Raw genomic sequence first — 16,619 nt, forward strand, 5'->3', positions numbered from 1 at the left:
CCCCTTTGTAATTAATAAGTAATCTATGGGGTGATACTTTTGGATTATGTATCTTGTTACCCAACAACTCTCACCCAGTGATTTTAGCATTTGTTAAGTCTTTCCTGAATCAGTTATAGTAACTGTAAAATGGCATTTTTCTATTTCTGTTATTCTTTCTATATTTATCATTCGATATTTTTAAAAAAGAGTTATTCCTCTCCCTCACTTAAAAACATTAGCATCACTTTGGACTTATGGATTTTTATTCAGAGTATTATAATCTATTATTTATTTTGGAACATAAGTTGTTTCATATTTCCTGGTAGGACTTTCTTTAAACTGCCTCTCTTGTTCTTTGAACTAGTCCTCATTTAGATTTTGAGGGCTTACTTCCTTACTTACCAGTACAAGACATTTAGCCTCACCTTGTGTTTTCCTTGCCCCAGCTCTGAAATCAGCCTTTTTTCTCCAGAGTCCTAATTTCTTTTAGTGGGGAATAGTATATAGTGGATTAAGTATATTCAGTGTTATTGGAGTATTTTTGACTTCTGGGTTCTAGTGGATAATTTTTTAAAAATGAGATTAACCAGTACCTCTAATTCTCATCCAGTACTGCAACCATCTCTGATGCTATATCTGACCTCTTGTCTCCTGTAGCCAGAATCCTGGTTCTCAACAATATCAATATTTGTTCATTTGTTCAATCCTGTAATATACACACAATAGTTTCAGAATGTTGCATCAAGACCCCTGTCAACAACAAACTTTATAAAGTTTGGAATTTTTTATGTTTCTTTTGATTTTTCAGTGTATTCTGCTGTGGTTAGCAAACTGTGGCCTGTGGGTCAAATCTGACCACCACCTTTTCAGTATGGCCTGTGAACTAAGAATGCTTTCTAAGTTTTTAAGTTCTCTTAAAAAATAAAAAATATTTCATGACCCTTGAAAATTACATGAAATTCAGACTTCAGTATCTGAATTTAGAATACAGCCATGCTCATTCGTTTACATATTGTTTATGGCTGCTTTCATGCTACAGAGGTAGAATTAAGTAGTTATACCAGCGATCTTATGGCCTGTAAAGCCTAAAATATTTTCTGCCTGGCTCCTTACTGAAAACATTTGTCAATTTTGATACTATTATATTTAACAATTACTGGAATCATTTTTTTCTGCGTGATTGTGTTATATATTATTAGGTTCATTTATTTACTCAATTTTAGGGAGAAAGGAATTTTTTTTAAATGTTGGAAATTGGAAATGATTGAATTTTAGAATTAGAAGGATATTTAGTGTTCCTGTAGTCCCACACTGTCCAGTAGGATAACCACTAGCCAAATGTAGCCATTTAAATTAAATATAAAAAATTCTTGGCTGGGCACGGTGGCTCACGCCTGTAATCCTAGCACTTTGGGAGGCTGAAGCAGGCAGATCACTTGAGGTCAGGAGTTCAAAACCAGCCTGGCCAACATGGTGAAACCCCATCTCTACTAAAAATACAAAAAAATTAGCTGGGTGTGGAGGTGGGCACCTGTAATCCCAGCTACTCAGGAGGCTGAGGCAGGAGAATCGCTTGAACCTGGGAGGCGGAGGTTGCAACGAGCCGAGGTCACGCCACTGCGCTCTAGCCTGGGCGACAGAGCGAGACTCTGTCTAAAAAACGAAAAGAAAAAAAAAAATTCTTAAGTTATATGAGTCACATTTCAAATGCTTGGTCATCCTATGTGGCATGGTTCCTGTGTAGGACAGTATAGATTATAGATCACAGAAAGTTCTATCATTTTACAGATGAGGAAGTTGAGGTTCAGAAAAATGAAGTGACTGCTCCAAGGTATAGACAGTAACAAATTTAGAGTGAATCAGTGGCTTACTAGATAATACAGTTGTTGTGACATTTGTAATAGAAAAGAAAGACCCCTGTGTTAGGCTATGAAACCCTCCACCCCTTTTTTTTTTTGAGACGACCTCACTCTGTCACCCAGGCTGGAGATCAGTGGTATGATGATGGCTCATTATAGCCTCAACCCCCCAGGCTCAAGCTGTCCTCTCACCTCAGCCTACTGAGTAGCTGAGACCACAGGCATGTACCACTACTCCCAGCTAATTAAAAAAAAAAAAAAATGTGTAGAGACAGGATCTCCCTATGTTCCCCAGGTTGGTCTTCAACTCCTGGGCTCAAGTGATCCTCCTGCCTTGGTATACAGGTGTGAGCCACCATGCCTGGCTGAAAACACTTTTTTTTTTTTTTTTTTTTTGCTAAATTCCAGATGAGTGCAGCATAGTAACATTGAAATATTTGTATTTTGAGAGCTTAATGATTGGCTGAATGGGTGCCCTGTTTTTGCTGCTTTGCACTGATTTGCATTCATTCATTTGAGTTCAGTTTTCACTCATTTGTATTCATTCATTTTTGCAGTAAGGACATTTTTCCATTTGTACATTGATTTAGGAACATAGGAAGCTATTGGGAGAGGTTAGAAAAACTAGGGTATGCTAAGTAAAACAACAGCAAAACTTGATTCTCTGTCCAGCTGTAATCCTTTTTCTATTAATGTCACCAACATACATGAGCAGGGTTATTCTCTCATTTGTGAGCCCTTACTGTAACAAAGGTCTCAGTATGTGTGATTGTGACTTCTTTTCCCCTTAATTTTCTGGGGGAAGTGTTGAGGTGGAGATTGAGGAAATAATGTACTGAGTGCAGTGGATCAGATTGAAGATTAGCAAACCTTACAAATAGTAATGTATCTTTTTCAATGATACCTTCAATTAGTTTAGATGCTTCTGTGGTTGACTTTGAAAATAACAATCAGAATAATTTAAACATGAAGAAATAGAAATCATTATGATATGGTGTAAATCTTTGAGAGTAGACAGATCTAGATTCAAGTGCTACTCTGTTACTTTTGCCTGCGTAACCATAGGCAAGCCACTTAATCCTTCTGAGTGGATTAACATAAGGAACTGTCATTGTTTTAAGAATAAGTGACAGAATGTGAGATGTTTAAGTTATTGTTGCTGCATAACCATGCCAACATTTAGTAGCATAAGTTAATCACCATTTTATTATGTACAGGATCTCTCAGTGAGGAATTCAAACAGGGTACAGGAGTGATAGCTCTTTTCTGTTCCACAGTGTCTGCTTGCTCATTGGCAATGGCTGGGGGTTGGAACACTTGGAGCTGGAGGATCCACTTCCCAGATTGCTTATTCATATGTCTAATGACTGAAGAATAGGCTCAGCTGGGACTGTTGAGCGGAGCACTTATGTATGGTTTCTCCATATGGCTTGGGCTTCTTAACAGCGTGTTAGAAGCTGGGTTCTGAAGGGAAGCATCCTGAGAGTGAGTGTTCCAAGGGAGCTAGATGGAAGCTAAAGGGCTTTTCTAATGTAGTCTTAGAAGTCATATAGCATCACATCTACTATACTCTGTTGGTCAAAGCAATTACAAGTCTCAAGCTTCTTCCCCCACCCCTTCTTCCCCAGAATCAAGAGAGGTGATGTAGACTCCCAATTTTTTTTTTTTTTTTTTTTTTGGGACAGAGTCTCCTGGGCTCAAGCAGTCTTCCTGCCTCAGCCTACCACCAAGTAGGTGGGACTACAGGTGCACACCACCATGTCCAGCTAATTTTTTTTTTTTTTTTTTTTTGAGACAGAGTCTTGCTCTGTCACCCAGGCTGGAGTGCAGTGGCGCGATCTCGGCTCACTGCAAGCTCCACCTCCCAGGTTCACGCCATTCTCCTGCCTCAGCCTCCTGAGCAGCTGGGACTACAGGCGCCTGCCACCATGCCTGGCAAATTTTTTGTATTTTTTAGTAGAGACAGGGTTTCACCATGTTAGCCAGGATGGTCTTGATCTCCTGACCTTGTGATCTGCCCGCCTTGGCCTCCCAAAGTGCTGGGATTACAGGCGTGAGCTACTGCGCCCAGCCGCCCAGCTAATTTTTTTTTTTTTTTTTGTAGAGATGGGTTTTGCTGTATTGCCCAGCGTGGTCTCGAACTCCTCAAGCAGTCTGCCTGCCTCAGCCTCCCAAAGTGCTGAGATTACAGGTGTGAGCCACCATGCCTGGTCAGTCTTCTAACTCTTGAAGGGAGGAGTGTCTGGCATTAAAAGCAGCATAAGTCAAAGTTTCTAGTTGTATCAGTCTGGGTTCCTCATCCTTTCCATTTTTCTTCTACTCATTTTATGATATTGAGGAAAAGAAACACCTCTAAACTTCCTCTTATACTGTTTGTTAACAGTAGATTAGAGTTTCTCAACTTTAGCACTATTGACATTTTGGACCAGATCATTATTTGTGTGATTGTCCTGTGCAATCCATGATGTCTAATGGCGTCCCTGGCGTCTCTGCACTGGAGCCAGTAGCACTTTACCCTTCAATTGTGAGAACCAAAAAATGTCTCCATACATTGCCACGTGTTCCCTGGAGGACAAACTTGCCCCTGTTTGAGAACCACTGCTCTACATCCGTGTTTCTCAAAGATATTGATATGGACCAGCCACATTAATATCACTTGTGGGACTTATTGAAGTGTTATTTTTTCGGAATCTGGAATTGGGTCCCAAAAATCTATATTTTTCAAAAACTCCTCAAGTGATTCTGATGCACACTTAAGTGAGAGAAATGCTGATATAGGTTATCCTTAAAAGCTGAATGACTAAGAGGTATATAAATGCTTTACTCACTGGTAATATACTGGTTTCAGGTCATATTAATGGCGCAGTAGAGTTGTTAAATATACTGTTACATATTGTATATTACTTTGGGTTCCATTTCCATAGATTATTAGTGTAAATAGTATATCATTCCTGTTTCATGAAATTTTTGTTTTTTATTTTTCTCAGCTTTATTATGAAAACTTTCAAACAGAAAAATTAAAAGAATGATGCATATATGAACACATATACTTTACCACTGAGAATCAAGAGCTGTTAAAATTTTGCCATGTTTGCTTTGTGTGTGTGTGTCTACGTGTGTGAGAGTGAGTGCACACGTGCAAGCAGTCAGAGCTTTCCTGGTGTGTATGAGAAACAGACAGAGGGAGAGAGGAATCAGTTTTCATGGTATGTATGAAATCCAAGTAAAAGAGAGAGAGGTGTAGGATTCTGCAGTATAAGTGCTCCCATGTGGATAGACTGAACCATTCATCTTCATGGTATTTAATCAGGATACCTTTGCTCTCAAGCAGTGTTGATTTAGTGTAATAGACTGCAAAGTTTTAAAAATGCGTGCTTAGTCGAACACCCTTCTTTCCTTACTATTTAGTGGTTTTAATGCCACTTCAGTCAAATTACACTTCTCCTTTCATATAGCCTAGGACAGTGCTACTCAACAGATCGTCGATGGACTGAGTACCAGTCCCTGGCCTATGAGGAAGTAAGTACAGTAAATGAGAGTGAGTATTTAGTATTAGTATTTTATAACAGTTGAGAGATGCTTCACCTTCTGCTTAATAATAAAAAATTATGACATATTTTTTGTGTCTTAAAAAATTTTATTTTCTAGTCACTTTTATTGTATTTGCAAACATACTGTATTGGTCTGTGTTCTAGTTACCTACTGCTGTAAACCATCCCAGAACGTAATGATTTAAAACAATAACAGTAATTAATTTTGTTCATGAGTCTGTAATTTGGGCAGGACTTGGCAAGGAAGACTTTTCTCTTTTCATTGCAGTCAGCTGTAGTGGCTCAACTGAAGTTGCTCCACTCACATATCTGGCAGATTGGTGCTGGCTCTGAGCAGAGATTCTGCCAGTGCTGAGGGCTGAGGGCTGAGGATCTCAGTTCCTTTCCACATGTGACCTGGCTTCCTTGGAGATGGGTGGCTGGATTCTGGGGATAAGTATCCCCAGACAAACCCAGTAAAAATTGTATCTCCTTTTGTGACCAAGCCTCAGAAGTCACTGCGTCATTTCTGCTATCCTCTTATTCACTGAGGCAGCTACAAAGGTCTACCCACATTAATGGTGGAAGGGACATAGACTCCACCTCTTGGTGTAGTGACAAAATTGTAGAAAATTGTTGCTGTCATTTTTGTTAAAATACAATCTGCCATAGCCTGTGATAGATTAAAAATGGAAGAAACCAGCCCTTCCCCACAGATACAGCCTGAGAGGTACCACTGACCTGGTCCTACATGGCTTTAGGTTGGGCACTTACTATAATACAGTTCTAATTTAACTACTATACATTTGGAAGACACCTTATTATACCTTTATGCAGTAGACATAATATGGGGCAATGGGAGAGACAACAAAAGGCTAATAGGAAACTGGTGAATGGGTGTGTGGGTGTGTGTGGGTGCACACATGTGCATGTGTGTGCATGGTGGTTCTGTTTTTGGCGTATAGGTTTTAGTATTTACAAATCTTCTCCTGGGCTGATGGCTAGTTTTCTCAAAGGGATTACCAGTATCCTGCCTGGGCAATAAACCTGGCTGCTAGTATTCCAGAAACCCAGTTGGGGAAGGACATTGAGGGAAACAGAGGCCAAAGTGATACTGATGTTTCTATATAATACATACTTTTTGAATACTGCTGAGTACAGAGCTCAGTACTAGGTGCTAAGAGAAATACAAAGGTAAAGCTCCTTTTATTTGACACTTTAATGTTTAAGTAGTATTCTTATTAATATTCAAGATCTGTACATTATGATTACTGCTAATAGTGATACTGCTATTAGAAGTGGTATGGTCTAACACTTTATGTGTGTAATACTTCAAAGATTCCAAACTGATTTTCAAATATTTTCTACTGCCTTAGCTAATACATTACCTCTAGTAAGTTGTCAGTACTTAGTGTAGTACCTGGAACAGAGTGGATGCTTAATACATATTTTATTAAATAAATAAATGAATCTTTAAGGTATGGTAGAATGATTGCAGCCTCTGGTGTCTGGCTCATTAGGTCTTGTACTTTCTAGCAGTGTGACAATGAGGGGATTGTGGAACCTATGTAGTTCTATTTCTTCATCTATAGAAATAAAGTTAATCTCTCGTTACACACTATATATAAAAATTGGTTGAAAGCATCAGGTATGAGTCCCTAAGTTGGTGTATGTGTTTTCCACTTCTAGTTTTAAAGCCCAATATGTGTGGTGAGTAGAAGAAATTGCTGGTATTAAAGGCTAGTATTAGACATTTTAGGCACTGAAGTTTAAAAATAGAATGTTGCCCCTAGGGGTAGGGCAGTGCATTGTTAAATTAAGTGTTGAAATCTTTATGCCTCTTCATGCAACATAAACTTTTATTTGGAATAAATATGACATATTAAACAAAATTAAAGTTTATTTTGGTTTATTTAAAAATTTACCCTTTTGTTACAGTAGTTTTACTGATGTGTTCATAAGAAAACAGGGTTTTCTTTTTCTCCCCAGATTAATTTGTTGTTTGCAAATTTTGACAGGACTTTTGAAAATAGGTAATGTATTTTTAGAAAGATGATGGAGGAAGAAATCCAATTGAGTGTATTTATTTAGAATAAGAGAGATCACAAATTAAGAGATGCTAATACCACAAATTTCACAAAATTCAAAAATACAGTATTTTCACTAATTAACTTTATGACACACCTCTAAACATTTGTTGATTACAGAAACTTAGATCACTTCATAAAATGTTATGTTTTAAAAATTGTTTTTAATCGAGGTAAAATATGAATAGCATAAAATTTACTAAAATTTACCATCTTAACCATTTTTAAGTGTACAGTTCAGTAGTAGTAGGTACATTCACATTCCTATGGAGCCGTCACCATCATCCATCTTCAGAATGCTTTTCATCTTTAAAGTATGAAATTCTGTACCCAATAAACAGCTCTCCATTCCCCATTCCACTTTTCATCTGTGATTTTGAACATACCAGGTTCCTCATATAATGGAATTATATATAATATTTGTCATTTTGTTGACTGGCGTATTTGACTTAGCATAATGTCTCAAGGTTCATCTGCACTGTAGCATGTGTCAGAATTGCCTACCTATTTAAAGGCTGAGTAACATTTCATCGTGTGGATATACCATATTTTGCTTATCTCCTCAATGGACACTTGGTTTGTTTTCATCTTTTGGTTATTGTGAATAATGCTGTTGTGAACATGTGTGTACAAATATTTGGGACCCAGCTTTCAGTTATTTTGGGTATATACCCAGAAGTGAAATTGCTGAATCATAGGATAATTCTATTTTTCATTTTTTGAGGAACAGCTCTACTGTTTTCCACAGTGGGTGCACCATTTACATTCCCACCAACAGTGTACTTCCAGTTTCTCCTTATCCTTGCCAACATTTGTTATTTTTCTTTTTTAAAGTAGTAACCATCCAATTAAGTGTGAGGTGGGTATCTCATTGTGGTTTTAATATGCATTTTCCTAATGATTAGTGATATTGAGCATCTTTTCATGTGTATATTGGCCACTTGTCTATCTTGTTTGGAGAAATGCCTATTGAAGTCCTTTGTCCTTTTTAAATTGGATTGTTTGGTTTTTGGTTGAGTTATAGGAGTTATTTATATATTCCAGACATTAGGTTCATCTGATATGTGATTGGCAAATATTTTCTTCTGTATTGTGTTTTTTAAAATCACTTTCTTGATGGTGTCCTTTGACACACAAATGGTTTTAATTTTGATGAAGTCCAATTTATCTGTTTTTTCTTTTGTTGCCCGTGCTGTTGGTATCATATAAAGAAATTATTGCCAAATCCAGTGCCATGAAGCTCTATTTCTATATTTTCTTCTAAGAGTTGTGTATGCAGGGGTTTATTTCTACATCCCATCTATTTTGATGTGTTGTTGTTTTTGTTTTCATTTATCCATCTCAGAAGATTTTCTGATTTCTCTTGTGTTTTACTTTGACCATTGATTACTTATGAATGCGTTAATTTTCACTTTCTTGGAAATTTTCCTAATTTCCTGTTAATAATTGATAATTTCTTTTTTTTTTATTTTTTGAGACAGAATCTCACTCTGTCACCCAGGCTGGAGTGCAGTGGTGTGATCTGGGCTCACTGCAACCTCTGCCTCCCAGGTTCAAGTGATTCTCCTGCCTCAGCCTCCTGAGTAGCTGGGATTACAGGCACATACCACCATGCCCAGCTAATTTTTGTTTGTATTTTTAGTAGAGACTGGGTTTCATTATGTTGGCCAGGCTAGTCTCGAACTCCTGACCTCAAGTGATCCTCCTGCCTTGGCCTTTCAAAGTGGTGGGATTACAGGTGTGAGCCACTGCACCTGACCACCTGTTACTCATTTCTAATTTTATTCCATTGTGGTTGAATAACATACTTTGCATGATTTCAGTCCTTTTAAATTTACTGATGATTTTTTATGGCCCTAATATATATTCTACTTTGGAGAATGTACCATGTGCACTTGAATAGATTCTATATATTTTTTTGTTGGTCATAGTGTTCTATAAATGTTTGTTAGATCTAGTTGGTTTATAATGTTGTTCAAATGTTCTGTTTCTTTATTTTTCTGCATATTTTATTCATTATTGAGAACGAAGTATTGAAGTCTCCTACTATTGTCAAATTGTCTATTTCTCCCTTCAATTCTGTCAGTTCTTGCTAGATATATTTTGGGACATTGTTTTTAGCTGCATATATGTTTATAATTGTCTGCCCTTTTGTTCTTACACAATAAGAATAAAACTTACTATCTAGTAGCACTTTTGGATAAATATCTCATTTTGACTGAAATTAGTATAAGTATGGTAGCTCTGTTGTTACTTTTTTTGGGGTATATATTTATATATATTTTTATATTGTTTATGTTTTAGAATCTGAAATATGGCTTTTGTAGAGAGCATATAATTGGAGCAGGTTTTTAAAAATCCATTCTGCTCATCTCTGCCTTTTGATTTGAGTATTTAGTCCATTTACACTTAATGAAATTACTGACAAACTAGCACCATTTTGCAAATGTTTTATATGTCTTTGGTCCCTGTCATTTCTCTATTCATCTATTATTGTTTGTTGTTGTATGTTGATATTTTTAAATTTGTCATTTTATTTCTATTGTTTATTTCACTGTATGTTTTCGAGAAAATTTTTTCTTTGTGATTGTCCTGGGTATTTACTTATAACTATCTCACTGGGGGAACTGCAACTTAATTCAGTAGTATTCAGAAATTTTGCTCCTATATAGCACATCCTACATCCTCCTTTCCCCTTCCTTTGTATTATTGTCATACAGATTGCATCTTTATACATTGTAAGCCTATCAACATTGTATTGCTTTATGCAGTTATATTTTAAATCAGATAGGAGGAAAAAGAGTTACAAACACAAAATGTATTTCTACCATTGTTTACATTTAGCTATCTAATTACTCTTTTTTTTTTTTTTTTTTTTTTGAGACAGAGTCTTGCTCTGTCGTCCGGGTTGGAGTGCCGTGGCGCAATCTCAGCTCATTGCAACTTCTGCCTCCCAGGTTCAAGCGATTCTCCTGCCTCAGCCTCCCGAGTAGCTGGGACTACAGGCGTGTGCCACTATGCCCGGCTACTTTTTGTATTTTTAGTAGAGATGGGGTTTCACCTTGTTGGTTGGCCAGGATGGTCTCGATCTCTTGACTTTGTGATCTACCCACCTTGGCCTCCCAAAGTGCTGGGATTACAGGCCTGAGCCACCGTGCCTAGGCTATCTAATTACTCTTAACTGGTACTTTTTATTCTAGGACAGATTGCTAGTGACAAATTCTTTTAGGTTTTGTTTCTCTGGGAATATTTAAAATTATTCCTCATTTTCTAAAGCTTTGTTTTGCTACATATGGTATTCTTTTTGATAGCCATTTCCTATTAATACTTTGAATGTATCATCCTACTACCTTCTAACCTTCATGCTTCCGGACTAGATATTGCCTTGTACTGTAATTGAGGATCATCTGTAAGTGATGAGTTACTTTTCTTTTTACTCTGGAGGTTTTCTTTCTCTTTGATTTTTGACCACTTGACTATGGTATGTTTAGGTATAAATCTCTTTGACTTTATACTAATTGGAGGTCGTTAAGTTTCTTGGATGTGTAGATTAATTTTTCTAAGTCAAATTTGAGGAGGTATGTGCCATTATTTCTTCAAGTATTCTGTCAACCCCCTTTTCTGTCTACTGTCTTTCTCGGACTTTTATTGTGACTGTATTGGTATGCTTGTTAGTGTCTTTGAGGTCTCAGGCTCTGTTCGTGCGTTTTTTGTTTTTGTTGTTGTTTTTCAGTCTATTCTTTCTGTTCTTAAGACTGGATATTCTCAGTTAACTTGTTTTCAAGTTGACTGATTCTTCTGTCTGTTCAAATCTGCTGTTGTGCTCTTCTATTGACAGTGGTAGAAGGTTCAATTTATGATTATGGAAATTGAGATGTCATTTTTAAACTGTCCTTTTATTTCAAAAGGATTTTTAAATTGAAAACATTATAAAGTGGTTTCTTTTATATTTGAGGTAGAATGTATAGAACCACTTATATAAATTATTCTTTAGGGTAAATTGATCACTTAAAGATTAGTCATTTTGTGTTTTAGCTTAGTATAGTACCTATATTTCCTGGTACCTACAATAGCCCTTTGAGTTTGGTGCTGTTATTATTTGTCCATTTCAGTGAAACAAGTGAGGCAGAGAGAGGCTAACTAGCATAAACACACAACCGGTTATCACTGTTCTTTTCTTATTAACAGGTTTTATGGCTGTAATCTATAGAACAGTGCATAGCTGAACTGTCACAATGTCTGAGGTTAAAAGCCAGTAATAAAATTTTTAATTTGCACTTATATTTACCATCACTGAAAGAAATAAGCTACATTTTATTAACATAATGAAGAAAAATTACCAAAGTATGAATTTTGCCAAGTTAAACTAATCTTGATGATAACCAGGAGATTGTGAACCAGAATGTCTATCGGGGAACCAGCCCCCAATATTTCAATGTAGGTTCTTTTCTGCTTTCCGTAAGTATCAGCCGATCTGAGAAATAAAGGGAAAGAGTACAAAAGAGAGAAATTTTAAAGCTGGGTGTCTGGGGGAGACATCACATGTCAGTAGGTTCTGTGATGCCCCCTGAGCTGCAAAACCAGCAAGTTTTTATTAGCGATTTTCAAAGGGGAGGGAGTGTACGAATAGGGCGTGGGTCACAGAGATCACATGCTTCAAAGGCAATAAAATATCACAAGGCAAATGGGCAGGGCAAGGTCACAAGGCCAGGGCAAAACTAGGATTGCTGATGAAGTTTCATGTCCCACTGTGTACGTGTTGTCATTGATAAACATCTTAACAGGAAACAGAGTTCAAGAGTGGAGAACTGGTCTGACTAGAATTCACCAGACTGGAATTTCCTAATCCTAGCAAGCCTGGGGATGCTGCAGGAGACCAGGGCATGTTTCATCCTTACCTACAACTTCATATGGCAGACACTCCCAGGGTGGCCATTTTAGAGGCCTCCCCCTGGGAATACATTCTTTCCCCAGGGCTGTCAATTATTAATATTCCTTACTGGGGAAAGAATTCAGTGATATTTCTCTTACCCGTTTTCAGCAATAAGAGAAATATGACTCTATCCTGCCCGGCTCCCAGGCAGTCAGACCTAATGGTTATCTCCCTTGTCCCCTGAACATCGCTGTTACCCTGTTCTTTTTTCAAGGTGCTGAGATTTCATATTGTTCAAACACACATGCTTTACAAACAATTTGTGTAGTTAATGCAATCATCACAGGGTCCTGAGGCGACATACATCCTCAGCTTGTATGGTGGGATTAAGAGATTAAAGTAAAGACAGGCATAGGAAATTTATAAGCATTGATTGGGGAAGTGATAAAGGTCCATGAAATCTTCACAGTTTATGTTTAGAGATTGCATTAAAGACGGGCATAAGAAATTATAAAAGTATTAATTTGGGGAACTAATAAATGTCCATGAAATCTTCACAATTTGTGTTCTTCTGCCATGGCTTCGACAGGTCCCTCCATTCGGGGTCCCTGACTTCCTGCAACAAATGTCAAAAATCCATGTATATTTTGCTTCTTGGGTGGTTTGACCATATAGTTTGTTTATTTGTTTCATTTTTAGTTTTTTTTTGTTTGTTTGTTTTGTTTTTTTTTTTGGTGATAGTCTCACTCTTCACCCAGGTTGGAGTGCAGTGGCTTAATCATAGCTCATGGCAGCCTCGAACTCCTGGGTTCAAGTGATCCTCCTATCTCAGCTGGGATTACAGGTGTGTGCCACCATGCCTAGCTAACTTTTGTTTTTTGTTTTTGTAGAGATGGGGTTTTGCCATGTTGTCCAGGCTGGTCTTGAACTCCTGGGCTCAAGGTATCTGCCCACCTCGGCCTCCCAAAGTGCTGGTATTATAGGTTTGAGTCACCGTTCCTGGCCAGATTTTTTTTAACAGCTTTATTGAGATAAAGTAGCATATAATAAGTGACATATGTTTAGAGTATAGTACTTGATGTTTTTGTTATAGAATCCATGGGGTATTGCTCAGCCAGCTGGAAACCTCTGTGGCCAGTGGCGCCTTTGCCTGAGTTTTGTTCTGGCCTGCTGGGCTTGTTCCATCCACTTGGTGTGGCAGGCTATCCTTGGCTCCTGCTACCAACCTAGATCCCACACCTGCCAAGGGTGAGCCAGATGTGGAGCAGCAAGGTATGTGTGGAGCTGGGGTCCAGCCACTGTGCACAGCCAGGCATGCTGGCTGTTGCAGGGTATGCAGCTCCAGGTGTTGGCATGGGTGCTGGCTCCGTGCCAGGCTGTTGCTGGATCAAGCATACCATAAGCAGCTTCCACGGCCAACACTGGGGAATGCAGTGTGGTACGCGGAAGCTTGGAGATGCCAGGAATCACGGAGCCTTAAAGAGGGTGCCAGAGCCCTGGCGTGGAGAGTTTCTAGGTCTGGGCTCCCTGAAGTGCTGCGGCATTTCTCTCCTCCTCTCTTCTGCCCTTCTTGTCGCCCGTAGCAACATGGTGGGCAAGAGGTGTGTTTCAGCCCTGTTTGTGTTACAGCTCTTTTAAGCCTGCCATTCAGCATGTCCTGAGTTCTTGTCCTGTGTCCAGGAAGAATGAGGTATGCAGACAAGTGGAGAGTAAGCAAGACAAAGAGGAGCTTTATTGAGTGACAGAACAGCTCAGAGGAGACCTGCAGTGGGCAGCTCCTCTCTGTAGTCAGAGTGTCCAGATGAGTGTTCAGCTCTCAGCAGAGAGGGTAGCACCACTTTGCAGCTGGCTATCCCATTGTTTCTTCAGCTCTCAGTGGAGAGGGTAGTTCCTCTTGGCTGCTGGTTGTCCTGTCATCTCCTCAGCTCTGAGCAGAGAGGAGACCCTAAGGTGGGCAGGTCCTCTCTGCAATTGGTTGTCCCATCATCTCCTGGTGTCTGGCTGAGTCTGGGGATTTATGGGCCTCAGAGGGAAGCTCTTGCTGCTTGGTCCATGGGTGGCCATGGGTGGACTGGAAAAGGCACCACAAGTTCCCACCCTGGTCCATGGGACCAGCAGCCCAGCCCCCAGGCTTCAGGCTCTCTGTGGCTTGAAGGTGGGGCTTTACCAGGGACCTGGCTGGCCTCTTCCACCCAGGAGCCTGATTCCTGCCACCATTCATGGTGCCCAGGCTATTTGTGCCAAGGGGCGCCTGCAGGCCAGTGCTAAGCGGCCCTTACCCCCTCCTTGGCCTTTCTCCTGTGCTCGTTGGCACCCAAAGTCCAGAGGGGGCCAAGGTGGCAGGGGGCTGGCATGTCATTTCTGCTTCTGGTGTGTGCATACCTGACTGTGTTGTGACAGCACCCAGGCTTGGCCTCAACTTGGCTCCACAGTCGGAGCTGACATTGACAACAGGGAGAGGCTAGGCAGTGGGAGCAGACACCTCTGAGCTTGTGAGGGCAAGGGGGGGCCTTCCTGGGTCCCCCAAGAGTGCAGAGATACCTGGGTCCACAGCTGTAACTTCAGCAGCAACATCCATGCCTGGGAGGGTGGGGCTTCTGCCTGCTCCTGGCTTCCACCAGCTCTGTGGAGCAAGGCACCGTCCTGGGCCCAGTTCTGCCTTGGGGCCCTCTATCCCCACCCCTTTGTGCCCAACATCACTGCTCCCTCACTGGTGGGGGACTTGCCCGGCCCCATCACAATGGCTCAGGGGCAGGGAGAGGCGTGGGGGCAAGGTGCAGGTGGCACTGCAGCCAGGCAAACCCTGCACAAATGAACCCTACACTTGGGGCCAGCCTTGCGAGTCCAGACTGCACCTTCTTTGGGGTGCCTGCGGGCCCCTGAGATGCAGTGGGGAGCATAATTGCCGAGGCTTTGGGCCTGGAAATGGGTCCTACCCGGCCATGCGAGGACGGGGGTGACCCAGTGGCTGCTTCAGGGACGCAGGACATAAGGGACCCACTGCCGCCGCTGCTGCTCCCATAGCTGCTCCTGCTGCCACTGCTCTGGCCTCCCCACTGCAGCTGGCGTGATGGCAGTGGCTGCTCCGGATGGCCCGCTGCTGCCACCATCATTTTGACATAGGTATACATCCATTAAACCACCACTACAATAAAAATAATGAACATATCTATTACTCCTGAAAGTTTTTTTGTGCCTTGATGTAATCCCTTCTCCCACAGCTCCCGCTGCACTGGACTCTCATCCCCAGGGAACTGCTGGTCTGCTGTCTATCACCATAGCTTTGTTTGCGTTTTGTAGAATTTTATATAAATGAAATCATATAGTATATACTCTTTTTTTTGGTCTAATTTGTTTCTCATTGTAATTATTTTTAGACTTGTCTATGTTGTTGCATGTATGAATAGTTTTGTTTTATTGTATTCCATTTTATTGATATACTACAGGTCAATTAATAAATATTACATATGAATAAACCAATTCACCTATTAGTAGATGCTTGTTTCCAGTTTGGGGATATAATAAAACATTCATATACAGATATTTATATGGATCTATGCATTTGTTACCTAGGAACGCAAGGATGCTCATAAAGCAGGAATATGTTCAATTTTGTAAGAAAGTGCCAAACTGTTTTCCAACATTGTTGTAACGTTTTATATTCCCACCAGTGATGAATGAGAGATGTATTTTCTCTAGATCATTTCCAGCATTTGGCATTGTCACTGTTGTGTGTGTGTGTGTCTGTGTGTGTGTGTTTTGCCATTCTGATAGGTAGGTAGTGATATCGCATGCTTTTAATGTGCCTGAGCCTAATGTCTCACGATGTTGAGCATCTTTTTGTATGGTTATTTGCCATCCGTATATCTTCTTTGGTGACGTATTTGTTCACATCTTTTCCTTGTTTTTTTAATTGGGTTTTTTTCATTTAGTTTTGAGAGTTCTTTATATTTCGGATACAAGTCCTATGTGCTTTTGCAAATTTTTTCCCAGCCTCTGGGTTGTCTTTTCATTCTCTTAACAGTGCCTTTTGAACAGCAGATAGTTTAATTTTGATGAAATCGAAAGAGTGATGAAGAAAAGATTAGCCACTCTCCACTGAATTCCCTTTTTATCTTTGGCAAAGTTACATTGTCCATATATATGGGGATATTATTCTGGACTGTTTTGTTCCATTGATCTGTTGTCTTATCTTGATGCCTGTATGACAGTGTCTTGGTTTTGCTAGCTTTATAGTAAGTCTTGAAATCAGGTAGATTTACTCCCCTATGGTGTCCGTCTTTTTCAG

General features: G+C 39.8%; 1 protein-coding gene across 3 annotated transcripts in view; it reads left to right on the forward strand.

Annotated features, from left to right (window-relative positions):
• Nucleotides 1-16,619, forward strand: part of PTPN4 (protein tyrosine phosphatase non-receptor type 4) — a 226,098-nt gene that overhangs the window by 21,047 nt on the left and 188,432 nt on the right. The window contains exon 1 of one of the 3 annotated variants that reach the window (XM_030801360.1): nucleotides 5,317-5,379. The exons of the other annotated variants lie outside the window; for them this stretch is intronic. The gene's annotated coding sequence lies outside the window, so the exon portion shown is untranslated. Of the gene's footprint in view, nucleotides 1-5,316; nucleotides 5,380-16,619 lie in introns of those variants that run through there. 3 annotated transcript variants of the gene reach the window in all.

The sequence above is a fragment of the Nomascus leucogenys genome, chromosome 20 (genome assembly GCF_006542625.1).
Source record: "Nomascus leucogenys isolate Asia chromosome 20, Asia_NLE_v1, whole genome shotgun sequence".
Classification (NCBI taxonomy): Eukaryota; Metazoa; Chordata; class Mammalia; order Primates; family Hylobatidae; genus Nomascus; species Nomascus leucogenys.